We start from the raw sequence: 13,423 nt of genomic DNA on the forward strand, positions 1-13,423 counted from the left end.
ACCAGTCTTCTTTTTCCTCATCTACAAAATGAGGTTAGACTCTGATGTTCCTGTTAGCCACGAATCACTACCTGCTGATTTATGTGGAAACAAGCAATATTGTCAAAAGAGAACCTATATAGCTTTGCTAGGGATTGTGAAGTTCTGGGCAAGAAACTGAAAACCTTAGGAACATAGATGGTTTTTCATCTGCTTAAAGGTACTGCTTAAAGGGGACAACGAGGTGGTGCAGTGGATACAGTGCTGGGCCTGGAGTCAGGAAGACCTGAGTTTACATTCGGCTTCAGACACTTACTAGCTGTGTGACTCTGGGTAAGTCACTTAATCCTCTGTTTGCCTTGGAGGCAGCCAGGTGGCTCAGTGGATAGAGTACTGTGCCTGGAGTCAGAAAGTTGTTTTTATTGTTCAGCCTTTCCAGTTGTGTCTGACTCTTTGTGACCCCATTTGGGGTTTCTTGGCAAAGACACTGCAGTGGTTTGCCCTTTCTTTCTCCAGATCATTTTACAGTTGAGGAAACTGAAGTAAACAGGGTTAAGTGACTTGCCCCGGGTCAGACAGCTAATAAGTGTCTGAGGCCGGAACTCAGGAAGAGGAATCTTCCCAATCCCAGAGCCCAGTACTCTATCCGTTGCGCCACCTAGCTACCTCCAAGGCAAATAGAGGTTAAGCTAGTTAAATTATGAATCAAGTGTTCATTTGTAGATTGTGGATTTCTGAAGTGTAAATGCTCACATCGAAAATTTAATGATAGATTCTTTTAAAAAATTGATTTATTTAATTTATTTTTAATTTATGGAATAAAACAAGCATTTCCATAACATAGTATAATAAAAAAGATGACTGCATATGAAACTGCAAGTCTATTATGTACAACTTTCTGTTAGTTTTAAATGTATAATAATATTATCATGTAATTTTCTTCTTTTACCCCTTTTTCCTTCCCTCTCCCTTCCTAGAGGGGGGCTAGCCCTAGAGATGGCTATCATTAGACACAAACATGTATATATATGTATATATATAAAATCATTTTATATATACTTTTATTTGTCAGTTCTTTTTCTAGATGCAGATAGTATCTTCCTTCACACGTCCTTTGTAGTTAATCTGGATATTTATAATAGTCAAAATGACTTAGTTGCTCAAAGTTGTTCTTTTTTAAAATTTTATTTTGTTTTTAATTTATGGAATAGAACAAGCATTTCCATATATATATATATATATATATATATATATATACATATATATATAATAAAGAAAAAAGATAATTGCATATGAACTGCAAATCTGTTATGTACAACTTGCTATTCCTTTTAAATATACAATAAAATTATCATATAAATTTCTTTTTTTTCCTTTTTTCTCCCCCCTGCCAAGATGGCTACATTAGACACAAATAAGTATATACATATATACATATATATATGTAAAATTATTCTATACATACTTTTATTTAACAGTTCTTTCTCTGGATACAGATAGCATCTTTCTTCATAGGTCCTTTGTAGTTAATTTGAGTATTTATAGTAGTCAAAATAATGTATTCGCTCAAAGTTGTTTTTAAAACAATATTACCGTTACTGTACACAGTGTTCTCTTGGTTCTGTTCATTTCACTCTTTATTGTTTTGTGCAAGTCTTTCCATGTTTTTCTGATATCTTTGAGCTCATCATTGGTATTCTATTGCAATCATATACCACAACTTGTTCAGCCAATCTGGTTCTAACATGCCAGGTTAGGGGATGGATCCAGCAATCTCCTGCAAAGAGGGGATGTGAGAGCAATCTATAAGTATTTGAAGGACTGCACCATGTAACTAAATTAGCTATATTTGGCATTGTCATGATTCCCTCTCATGTAGTTTTGTGGTTTTTCCACCTGGTGGGGGCCATCTGCCTAGTGGTCCTGCCCCTACTTCAAAGGAAATATTCCTCTTATATGTCTGTGTGGAGAAGTTCCTTCAAAGCTCAATTTTAGTGCTAAACTTTTGATACCAAATTAAAGGTGACTGCAAGGACATACCTTGCACACCTATGGCTAAGAGGAGAATATTAACTAAACATAGTGGCTAAGTAGCATAATATATAGATAATAGGATTTGAAGGCAATGAGTCCAAATTCTGCCTCAGATACTTACTAGCTGTGTGACCCTGGTCAAGTCACTTCATTTCCCATTCAGCTACTTTCCTGGACTTCATGATCTCCAGAAACTCATCCTGCAAGATGACATCAATTCGGAAATTCAAACTTCCTCAGCTCTTTCCCCCCATCTGATTGGAGAAGATGGAGGGTGTACATTGGAGAACTACTCCCAGATCCTCCACCATTTAAGAAGGGTGCCCAGGGAATCCACCTCCTTGTTTTTAACTTGGCTGCTTCCCTGGATTCCATGATCTCAAGACTCATCATTCTGCAAGATGAAATCAACTCTGAAACTCTCACCTCTCCAGATCATGTCCCATACTGCCCTCCCAGATGACTTTCCAGCTTCTATTAATGTACTGTCTTCCCCCATTATATTGCGAGCTCCATGAAGGCAGGAACTGTCATGTATCCCAGCACAATCCCTGGCTTATCGTTGTTGTTCAGTCATTTAGTTGTGTCTGACTCTTTGTGATCCTATGGACTATTTTTTTTTTCCATTGGATTTTCTTGGCAAAGATTCTGGAGTGGTTTGACATTTCCTTCTCCAGTAGATCACTTTTGTTTTTGGTCAGAGTTCTCCCCTATGACTTGTTTGTCTTGGGCAGGGGTAGGGAATTGTCTACAGCATAGTTCTGAGTTGAGTTTTTTTTTTTTTTTGGTGAGGCAGTCGGGGTTAAGCGACTTGCCCAGGGTCACATAGCTATAAGTGTCAAGTGTTGGAGGCTGGATTTGAACTCAGGTCCTCCTGAGTTCTAAGTTTCATTGAGCTACACCAGTCCCTCTGCCATGACAAGGCAGTGATCTAGGGGGGTCTTTTTTTTTTTTTAGGCAAAAAGGGGTTAAGTGACCTGTCCAGGGCAAGTGCTTGAGGCTAGATTTGAACTTAGGTCTTCCAATCTCCGGGACCAGCACTCTACTTATTTTGTTTATTGATTTAGCCAATCAGTGCCTGCTTCCTCTGCTGTAAAATTGGAATGGTAACAATTAGCAACAACTACCTTCTTGGGTTATTCTGAGGTTCAAGTGAGATGACATATGTAAGGCACTTTGAAAACCTTCAAGTGCTGTATAAATGTTAGTTATTAATAGAGACGACCATAGGTGATAAAGTAGACAGTTGAGATCACATAAAATTTTAAAGCTTTTTCATAAACAAAATCAATACAACAGAAATTAGAAATCAAGAAAACTGGGAAAATATTTGCACATGGTATTCGTTAAGATCTGATATAAAAGATATATAAAGCAAGGGGAGCTAAGTGGATGATTCATGCTGGAACTTTGGACAAAAAGCTGCCCGTGGGGCAGCTAGGCAGCGCAGTGAATAGAGCACCAGCCCTGAAGTCAGAAGGCCCTGAGTTCAAATCTGGCCTCAGACCAAACACTTAACACTTACTAGCTGTGTGGCCCTGGGCAAGTCACTTAACCCCAATTGCCTGAAAGCAAAAAAAAAAAAAGCTGCCTGTGACCAGATGTACAAGCAACATTAGGTAGGTGCCAATTGGTCAGGAACTAGGTTCACCCAGGAATGTGGAGCAACCAAGCTCTTTATAAATGGATCCACTGGAGCAAGAATTTTCCACATCAAGTCTTAATTTAGATACCAGAAGACTTTCACATAGTTTATGACAATCTCTTTCCATTGCTGGGGCTGGGAATATCCTGGTTATCAGGCCATACTAGATGAAGAAGTCAAAGTGCAAAAAGTACTGATGAGTTAACTATTTGTATGCCTCAACTTGACTTACCAAACTTCAGCCTGTTTATAGTGGTTGCTTGTATTTCTTGTACCGAGCAGGTACTGATATGTCTACATAGTATTGGGGAAAAAGGAGTGGGGTGGTTCTTCAAGTCTATTTGGACTCGATTGGTAGGCAATGGGTTCATACCATCACTCTCTGATGGACTCATATCTTTCCCAAGGCTGATATATCATTATCGGTGATACTTAATTGGCAGTGCTCTATTTATCTCAAGATAGCTCCATTCTGGGCAAAGGGAACCTGTTTAAGGCCTCATAAGTGGTTGCTCAAGACTTTCAGTGGCCATGACTGCAGCAAGATGCTATCCTTTATGCCTAATTTGGTAAAGAAGGTGCTTGAGTGGAAGGCCTCACAATAGATAGCAAGTTTAATGCAATCCCTGCCAACTCCTCATTGACCTTGGGTGGGAACTATGCTAGATTTCATTATACATCTGCCCTTGGCCCAGGGTTTGTATGCACTTATGCACTAATGTATGCACTTATGCACTAATGTATGCACTTATATTTGTAGTGTTGCACATTCAGACCAAGATGACCCACTTTCTTCCTTGCACTGGACTTCTCATCAAAACCGAGGTTGCTCACCAGGTGTCCTCAAAAGGAATTTTCCTGTTTCACAGTATCCCTTCTCATATCACCTCTAATAAGGGTCCCCAGCTTATCTCATATTCAGGGACTGCTCTCTTCATGACCTCCAAGTAAAAATTCACCTTTCCAGGTATATCATGCTCAGGGTGATGGGCAAAGCATGCAGCTTAAACTATGGCATGCCATTTCTGGTGCCATATCTCATATATATAGGATTATTGCACATCTTTATAACTAGCTTTGGGGTTCTGTCTGGGCCCATTCATCTATCTAGCACATGCCCTGTTATATGCATGATGGCTTACACCTGTAGTTTTTCTCACCGTTTACTATGAGCACTGCAATTCTCACAGTTAATGACTCCTTGGTGGTGTTGGGAGCCACACAGGCTGATTTATAGCACACCATTTGTGCAGCCAAAGCAGGAAGCTGCCTGTCATTGCACCTGAGGGAGCAATGGAGTGATGAGGATCAATGTCTAGATATCTTTCTGTAACCTCTGTAGCCACAGACCTTGCTAGAAACTGGTGTTCACTTGGCAGTTGGAAGACAAATGAGAGCTGTAGAAGAAAGCATCAGAAAGAGAATTCAAAGTGTGGCACAAAAGTTTCATAACATCACTAAAATCAGATGCTTCCTAAAAGTTAGACCAAGAAGCCAATGATTCGACGAGACAATAAGAATTATAAAAACAAAGTTAAAAGATGTAAAAAAATTGAATAAAATGTAAGGTATCTCATAGAAAAACAACTGTACAGGAAAACAGGTTGAGAAGATAAAAAAAAATACAGAAATCACTGGACTCCCTGAAAACCAAGATCAAAATCTATATTTCAAGAAATATTTTAAAAAATTTCCCAGATCTCTTAGAACCAGAAGGCAAGTGGAAAAAGAAAGAATCCATCTGTTAACTTCCTGAAAGAAACTCCCAAATGAAAGCTCCTAGTAATATCATAGCCAAAATCCAGGGCTTCAAGGTCAAAGAAAAAACACACAAGCAACCAGAAAGAAAGAATTCAAGTACTGAGTAACCACATATATGATTTAGTCTCCATCACTATAAAGGATCAAGGATGTTGGAATTTAGTATTCTAGAAGGCAAATGATGAAGACCTACAGCCAAGAATTACTTGCCTAGAAAAACTGAGTATAATCCTACAGGGTAAAAAAAGGATCTTTAATGAAAGAAATGACTTCCAAGGACTTGTAATGAAAAAGCCAGATCTGCAGAGAAACTTTAATGTACAAATACAAGAGTGAACAAACAATAACAAGGGAGTGAACAAAGATGAACTACTTTCCTTCTAATAGGGAGAGATGATACATGTGTCCCTTCTTTCAAGGTCATTGAGTTATACCAGAACCATTCCCAAGCCTTCTGTCTAACTGGACAGGTTCAGAAGGTCTTAGTGAGAGTCCAGTTAGACAGAAGGCTTGGGAATGGTTCTGGTATAACTCAATGACCTTGAAAAAAAATTGGAAAAGGAAGGGAAGAGGAATACTCTAGAATAGGCCCGTATTAAGGGATGAAAGGGAGAAAAAGGCTAGGGAACATCATTTCACATAATCAGGATACACAAATAGAAGTCTATACAGATAAGGAGGAAGGGATGGGGAGAGCTGACATTTGAACCTCACTCATATGTGATCCGGGGACATACAGACGGACTTGCACTCTGTTTGCTAAATCAACATACACCTTACTGGGATGATAGAGCAAGTCAAGTCAAAGTCAACAAGCATTTATGAGATGCTTACTATGTGCCAGGCACTGTGTTGAGCACTGAGAATACAAATACAGGCAAAAAGAAAGACAGGCACTACTCTCAGGGAGTTTGTATTCTAATGGGGGAAGATAACACGTAAAAGAAAGCTAAAAAAGGGGTGTGGGGCATAATGGAGAGTTGGGAGGGGGTCAGAAAAGAGAGAAAGATGGATGATTTGGGAACTTCCTTAAGATGGAGGCTCCAGGAGGAATAAATCAATGGGAGGAAGAAACCATATGGGGAGAGGGATCTTCTAAGATGAGATGGCTGCAGAGACAGAGGGATTGTTCTAAGGTGAGAAAGCAGCTGAGAGACAATGGTGAAGTCTGGAGATGAGGGGAGCTGAGAAGTGAATGAAAGATGGCTGGACTGAGCACTTCCTCAAATTGGAGGCAACACTGATTGGTCAGTCCCCTGTGGCAGAAGTTGTGTTGGCCCCTAGTGTCTATCTTCATAACTCACAAGAGTTCTTCCTCTCAGTTTGACTTTTCCATATCATCTTTCTCGTCGCATGAACTATTACTGTACCTCCCAAAGCTCTTTGATATCATCTAAGAACTCCCTAGTCTGCTTCTCTGCTAGACATCTACCCATGGTAAGGCTTCGGAGCTCTGCTGCTGCTGCTGCTGAGTCATGGCCAACTCTTTGTAACCCCATTGGGGGTTTTCTCTTATTCCTTTCCCTTCCTACTTTCCTGTAGGGTAAGATAGATTTGTTTACACAACTGGGTGTGTATGTTATGTCCTTTTTAAACCAATTCTGAAGAGGGTGAGGTTCACGTGCTCACCCTCTTTCTCCCCCATCTTCCCCTCCACTGTAAAAGCTCTTTCATGCCTCTTCTGTGTCAGATAATTTACCCCATTCTACCTTTCCCTTTCCCCTTCTCCCAGTGCATTCCTTTCTCACTCTTTAATTTTATTTTTTTTTAGATAATCATCCCATCATATTCAACTTGCACCCATGCCTTTTATCTATGTATACTCCTTTTAACTCCCTAATAACGAGAAAGTTTTTAGGAGCTACAAATATAATTTTCCTACCTAGTAACCAGTTTAACCTTATTGAATCTCTTATGATTTCTCTTTCCTTTTACCTTTTTATGCTTCTTTTGATTTTTGTATCGAAATTCAAAATTTCTATTTAGCTTTGGTTGGTCTTTTCATCAGGGATGCTTGAAATTCCTCTGTTTCATTGAATATACATTTTTTTTCCTCTGAAGGATCATACCCAGTTTTGCTGGGTAGGTAATTTTTGGTTGTAATCCTGGCTGTTTAACCCTCTGGAATATCATATTTCTGGCCTTCTGATCTTTGAATGTAGAAACTGCCAGATCTTGTGTTATACTGACTAACTCAATGATATTTGAATTGTTTCTTTCTGGCTGCTTGCCAGAAAGCACCTGGGAGCTCTGGAATTTGCCTATAATATTCCTGGGAGTTTTAATTTTGAAATCTCTTTCAGGAGGTGATCAATAGATGCTTTCAATTTCTGTTTTATCCTCTGGTTCTAGACTGTCAGGGCAGTTTTCTTCGATAATTTCTTGAAAGACGATGTTTGGCTCTTTTTTTGTATTATGGCTTTCAGGTAGTTTAATAATTTTTAAATTATCTCTCCTGGATCTATTTTTCAGGTCAGTTGTTTTTCCAATGAGATATTTCATTTTTCCTATTTTTTCATTCTTTTGATTTTGTTTTATTGTTTCTTCATGTTTCATAAAGTCATTAACTTCCACTTGCCCAATTCTAATTTTTTTTTTAAGTGAGGCAATTGGGGTTAAGTGACACAGCTAGGAAGTATTATGTGTCTGAGGCCAGATTTGAACTCAGGTCCTCCTGACTTCAGGGCAGGTTCTCTATCCACTGTACCACCTAGCTGCCCCTAAGGTGTTATTTTCTTCAGTATGCTTTTGTACCTCCCTTACCAGGCTGTTGATTATTTTTCCATGATTTTCTTGCATCACTCTGATTTCACTTCCCAATTTTTCTTCTATGTCTCTTACTTGATTTTAAAATCCTTTTGAGCTCTTCCATGGCCCAAGATCAATTCATATTTTTCTTTGAGGCTTTGGATATTGTAGTTTTGTCTTTATTGCCTTCTTCTGACTTTATGTTTTGATCTTCCCTGTCATCGTAGTGACTTTCTATAGTCAAGATTTTTTCTGTTTGCTCATTTTCCCAGCTTATTTCTTGTCTTTTGGTTCTATGCTAAAATGTGGCTCTGCTTCCAGGGTAGAAGAGGCACTACCCCAAGCTTCAGGTCTTTTACACAGCCGTTTCAGAGGTTAATTCTGAGGACATGTAAGTTTTTGGTTCTTCAAGTTGGTATGATGTAGGAAGAAGTGTGTTTACTACTCTCTTGGCCTGTGCACTGGTCTGTGAGTGACCACAAGCGCTCTTTTCTGTCCTGCGACTGTAACCAGAGTCCTTGCTCCCCTGTGGCCCACAAGTTCTGGTATGCTACAGGACTGCATCCAATTATGGGCAATGCAACAGAGTCCTGTCCCCAGTGACAGCAAAGGGACCTTTGCAGTCTTCTGACCATTTGTCTGACACTCTTATCATCTGTGGGCTGAGAGCTGGGAAGACATCACTACTGCCACTGATTCAGTCACCAAGGCCTATTGCTAGTTTGCTGAGGCCTGGTTGTGCTGGTGTGGCCTGCTCTGGACTGCATTCCACTCTCACCCCAGTGTAATAGATCTTTCCTGCCAACCTTCTAAGTTGTCTTGGGCTGGAAAATTGTTTTACCCTATCATTTTGTGGGTTCTGCTACTCTAGAATTTGATTTGAAGTGGTATTTAAAGTGGTTTAGAGAGGAAATTTGGGAGAGCTCAGGCAAGTTCCTGCCTTTCCTCCACCATCTTTAGAAGATGATTTCAAAGGAACCTTCCAGATCTAAATCTTATGGCCCTTTAAGGTTGTCTTAATGTCAATCCATATTTTTTTTTAAAGCTTAACCACCACAGGGCAGTAAAATTTCAAAGCAATTTATTACCATGAGGCCTGGCACATGCCTTCGTCAAATCTAGAAACAATTAAGTTTTGCATTTTAGGATTCTCACACCTAATTATCCAGCTTAACCAGTGTTGTGACCCTTCGATCATATCTCTACATGTCTTTAAGACAACTTGAACTGGATATCCCTTAGACATCTTAAATTTAGTGTGTCCAAAACTAAATTTATTATCTTTCCTCCTAACAGAGGTGGGAAACCTGAGACCTCGAGGCCACATGTGGCCTTCTAGGTCCTCAGGTGCAGCATTTTGACTGAGTCCAAATATCACAGAACAAATCCTGGATTTGTTCTGCAAAGTCTGGATTTAGTCAAAGGGCCACCCTTGGGGACCTAGAGGGCCACATGTGGCCTTGAGGCTGCAGGTTCCCCATCCCTGTACCTAAACCTTGCATTTTCCTGACTTCCCTTTTACTGTTGAAAGTGCCATCGTCCTCCCAGTGACCCAGGCTCGCGACCCAGGTGTCATCCTTGATCCCTCACTCTCTCATCTCCCATATTCAATCAGTTGGCCAAGTCCTGTTGACTGTACCTCTGTATCATTTTGTATATAGGCTCCTTCTCTCCTTCTATACTTGCCACCACCCTAGCCCTCATCACCTCATGCCTGGATTACTTATTGCAGTAGCTTGCTAGTTAGTTTTCTCCTCCAAGTCCTGGCCCACTCCAATCTATCCTCCACTCAGCTACCAAAATAATTTTCTTCAAGGGCAAGTCTGACCATGGTTAGACCATGGACACCCCCCCCAATTCAATTGTTGTCTAGTATATTCAATGCCAAATATAAATTCCGCTGTGATTTTCAAAACTCTGCATGCCCTGGCCCTTTCCTCCCTTTCCAATCTTTTTTACATCTTGGTTCCCTCTAGTTACCGCATGATCCGATGACATTGGCATCCTTGCTCTTCCTCATGCATGACAAACCATCTTCCAATATGTGCCTTTTTCACTGGCTGTCCCCTATCCCTGGAGTTCTCTCCCTTCTCACTGCCCTGGCTTCCTTCAAGGCTCAGATAAAACCCCACTTTCTGCAAGAAGGTATTCTGGACCTCCTTTAATGCTATCCTGTTTTCTGTCTGAGATTACCTCCACTCTATCTTGCATGTATCTTGTTTGTACATAGTTGTTTTCATGCTGTCTCCCACAAAAGACTGTGAAATCCTTGAGAGTGTGGATTATTTTTGGTCTTTGCCTTCCTTCATATCCCCATAGTAGGTACTTAAATGCTTGCTGATGACTTATTATTACTGTAGCTTAATAGTAACACTTATTTTTTTTTTGTCTTGGTGAGGCAATTGGGGTTAAGTGACTTGCCCAGGATCACACAGCTAGTAAGTGTCAAATGTTTGAGGCCGAATTTGAACTCGGGTCCTCCAGACTCCAAGGCCCGGGCTCTATTCACTGTGCCACCTAGCTGCCCTTATTCTATAAGGGTAAACAAGTGCTTTCCTTACCACAGATCTATGAGAGAGGCAATGCAAGTATTTAATCTCCATTCCACAGATAATGAAACAGACACTCTTTGCTCCATAGTATAGGAATGATATAAATGTGGTCTTTTCCCTCATCCCCAATCCACCTCTCTCCCTCGCCCCTAATTCTTTTCAATCACTTTCCAAGGAATTGTGTTCTGGTTTTGAGATGGAGTCCAAATGGTTACAATTTTAAAACTTTTCTCTTTATCCCTGCCCATCATATCTCCTTGATGTCTCGCCATGTCTGTGATCCCTTGGAAGCAGGCTCCGGCCAGCCGGAGAGGGTGCACGCAAAGACTCAGGCAGATGCCTGCGCGGGACGGCTGGCAGCCAGACCCCAAAAGCTGAGGATGCTGAGATGCTTCTTCCCAACCAGGCGAGAGCTGGAAGCAGGAACCGGCGGGGAAGCACCAGGGCTGTGGCTGCACGGGTCTAGAGGAGGTCTGCTAGGCCTCCATCCTCATTCAATGACAGACTTCGAAAGGAGGGCGCAACTCTAAGCTGCCGCGAGAGGTCCGAGACGGTCCCTCCTAGCGCCCAGCCCATCCATCTCTCCGTGGCTGGGCGGGGCGAAGAGGGGCGGGCCTGGCTCTGTCCTCTCCTTCCCCTAGCCCGCCTCCCGCACTCCGGCCAGCCCCCAGAGCTGCCGTCACTTCCCCCAGCTGGTTCTGCTGCTCCTGCTCCTGCTCCTCGGCTTCCTCGGCTTCCCGGGGCCGCTGCCATCCGCAGGTGACCGAGCCCCTGGGGAGCTGTCCCCTCTCCGCCTGCATGCCCGACCCTCTCCTCCGCCAGGTGAAGGTTGGAGCCTCGGAATTCCGAGCGCGTCTTAAGACTCCCCCTTCCTACCTGCTTCCTTGCATCTGCCTCCACTCCTTCATTTCCTGTTTATTGCCTTCCTTTCTTCTCCTCCTCTCCCTTTCTTCTGGATTTATTGTGGTCCCAGGTGCTAAGTGAAGTCTCTCCTGGGTCTGCCACTTTGTCCCTAGCGTCGTTGTTTAGTGCCTGCCCTGGACTGATTGCATGTGGCCTGAGCTCGGCAGGCGGTGGGAGCTAGTTTAGTATAATTCTGGGAAGATCTTCGAGATACTCCATTAACGTCAGATGCTTCTTTCTTAATTTTGTATCTTTGATTAAATTAGGTGACACTTTGAAAGGGCGGGGCTCCCAAGGAAATGCCTTTGGGGAATGGGCAGGTATTTGGGCTTTAGAATTCTCGATTTGGAGGTGGGAAGGCCCTCCAACCCACTGATTTTAGAGTTAGAGGAAACTGAGACCCGGAGACATTCTGTGACTTGCTCAGAACCACACAGATTATAAGTGGCAGAATGAGAATTTGAAGTCAGATCCTCCGATTCCAAATCTATCTCTTTCCACTACCTATGGCACCCTGGGAGTCGGAAAAGGTTGATTTTACTGCTGGACAACTAGATTTTCCGTGAGAAAATCCTCAATGAACTCTTTCAGAAGAGATTTTGTTATTTTAGTTCATCTGGAAACATATTGATCGTAAAATTCGGAACTCTAAGGGATCTTAATGCAGTGGCTAGAGCGCTGGCCCTGGAGGCAGGAAGACCTGAGTTCAAGTGTAGTCTCTGAGGCTTACCAGCTGTGTGACCCTGGGCAAGTCACTCAACCCTGTTTGCCCCAGTTTCCTCATCTGTAGAATGAGCTGGACAAGGAAATGGCAAACCACTCCAGTATTTTTGCCAAGAAAACCTCAAATGGGGTCACAGTGAGTCGGAAAGGACTGAAACGATTCAACAATAGTCATTATGAATGTCATTTATGTACTTTAGTAATTCATAAGTCCATAGATTAAGCACTGGGAAGGATTTTAGAGACCATTGAATACTTTCATTTTACAGATGAGAAAACTGAGCTTGAGAGAAGTTAATGAATTACCCAGGATCATACAGCTAGTCAATATCCAAGGCAGGATTTGAACCCATCTTCCTGATTCTAAGTCCAGTGTCCTATCTACTATGCCAGTTCCAAAATTACTGTATGAACTATGTTGAGACAATGATGAAGGATTATTCCCCAGGGCATTGACTTATACAGGGCCTATGTATACTACATGGCCCCAGAATGCTTTTTCAGCTTTTTGAATTCTTAAGCATGCTTTTTATAATTTTTCTGTCCCTTTCTTCCCAGCTAGCTGTCATTACTTGCTGCTCACATTGAACTTGCTTATAAGCAATCTTTCTATCTTCTTTTAAGTTTTGGTGAGTTTGGAAACCAGATATCTATTAGAATTGTGAGTAAAATAATAGTAAATAAGCTTTCACTTCATTCATAGGAACTCTCCTATTGACATTGCCTTAATATGTGTGCTCTTTGAAAGGGAGAAAATTTATTTTTCCCCCCTATATAGACTTATATAATACTGAACAAATTAATAAAATATTGCTATTTTTAAAGTACATTTACTGTGAAAATTCTTTTAGACATTTATTTAAAATAATGATATTTTTCTTTTTTTATCATCACTTCATTTTTAATTTTTGTCACTTTTGCCAATCTCTTTTTAAGAACATTGTTATTATCAGTGGCATTAGGGTTTTATATGGGCCAGATTTGTAATTGAGAAACAAGGAGTGAGGGGAGCACAGCTTATATTTGGACTAAGAAGGTATGTGTTAATGTATATATGCATAGATATGTGTGTGTATAT

The 13,423-nt window shown here is 41.2% G+C and overlaps 1 protein-coding gene across 6 annotated transcripts in view; it reads left to right on the forward strand.

The window, feature by feature from the left end:
• The first annotated feature begins 11,371 nt into the window (after positions 1-11,371).
• The window catches only part of TBC1D7 (TBC1 domain family member 7), a 28,341-nt gene continuing 26,289 nt past the window's right edge, over positions 11,372-13,423 (forward strand). For 2 of the 6 annotated variants that reach the window (XM_078153589.1, XM_078153592.1), the window contains exon 1: positions 11,372-11,541. The gene's annotated coding sequence lies outside the window, so the exon portion shown is untranslated. Of the gene's footprint in view, positions 11,542-12,969; positions 13,007-13,423 lie in introns of all 6 variants that reach the window. The other 4 variants (XM_020963039.2, XM_020963042.2, XM_078153590.1 and 1 more) reach the window with 3 other exon arrangements.

This window comes from Phascolarctos cinereus, unplaced genomic scaffold (assembly GCF_003287225.1).
Source record: "Phascolarctos cinereus isolate Bilbo 61053 unplaced genomic scaffold, phaCin_HiC Scaffold_4;HRSCAF=312, whole genome shotgun sequence".
Classification (NCBI taxonomy): Eukaryota; Metazoa; Chordata; class Mammalia; order Diprotodontia; family Phascolarctidae; genus Phascolarctos; species Phascolarctos cinereus.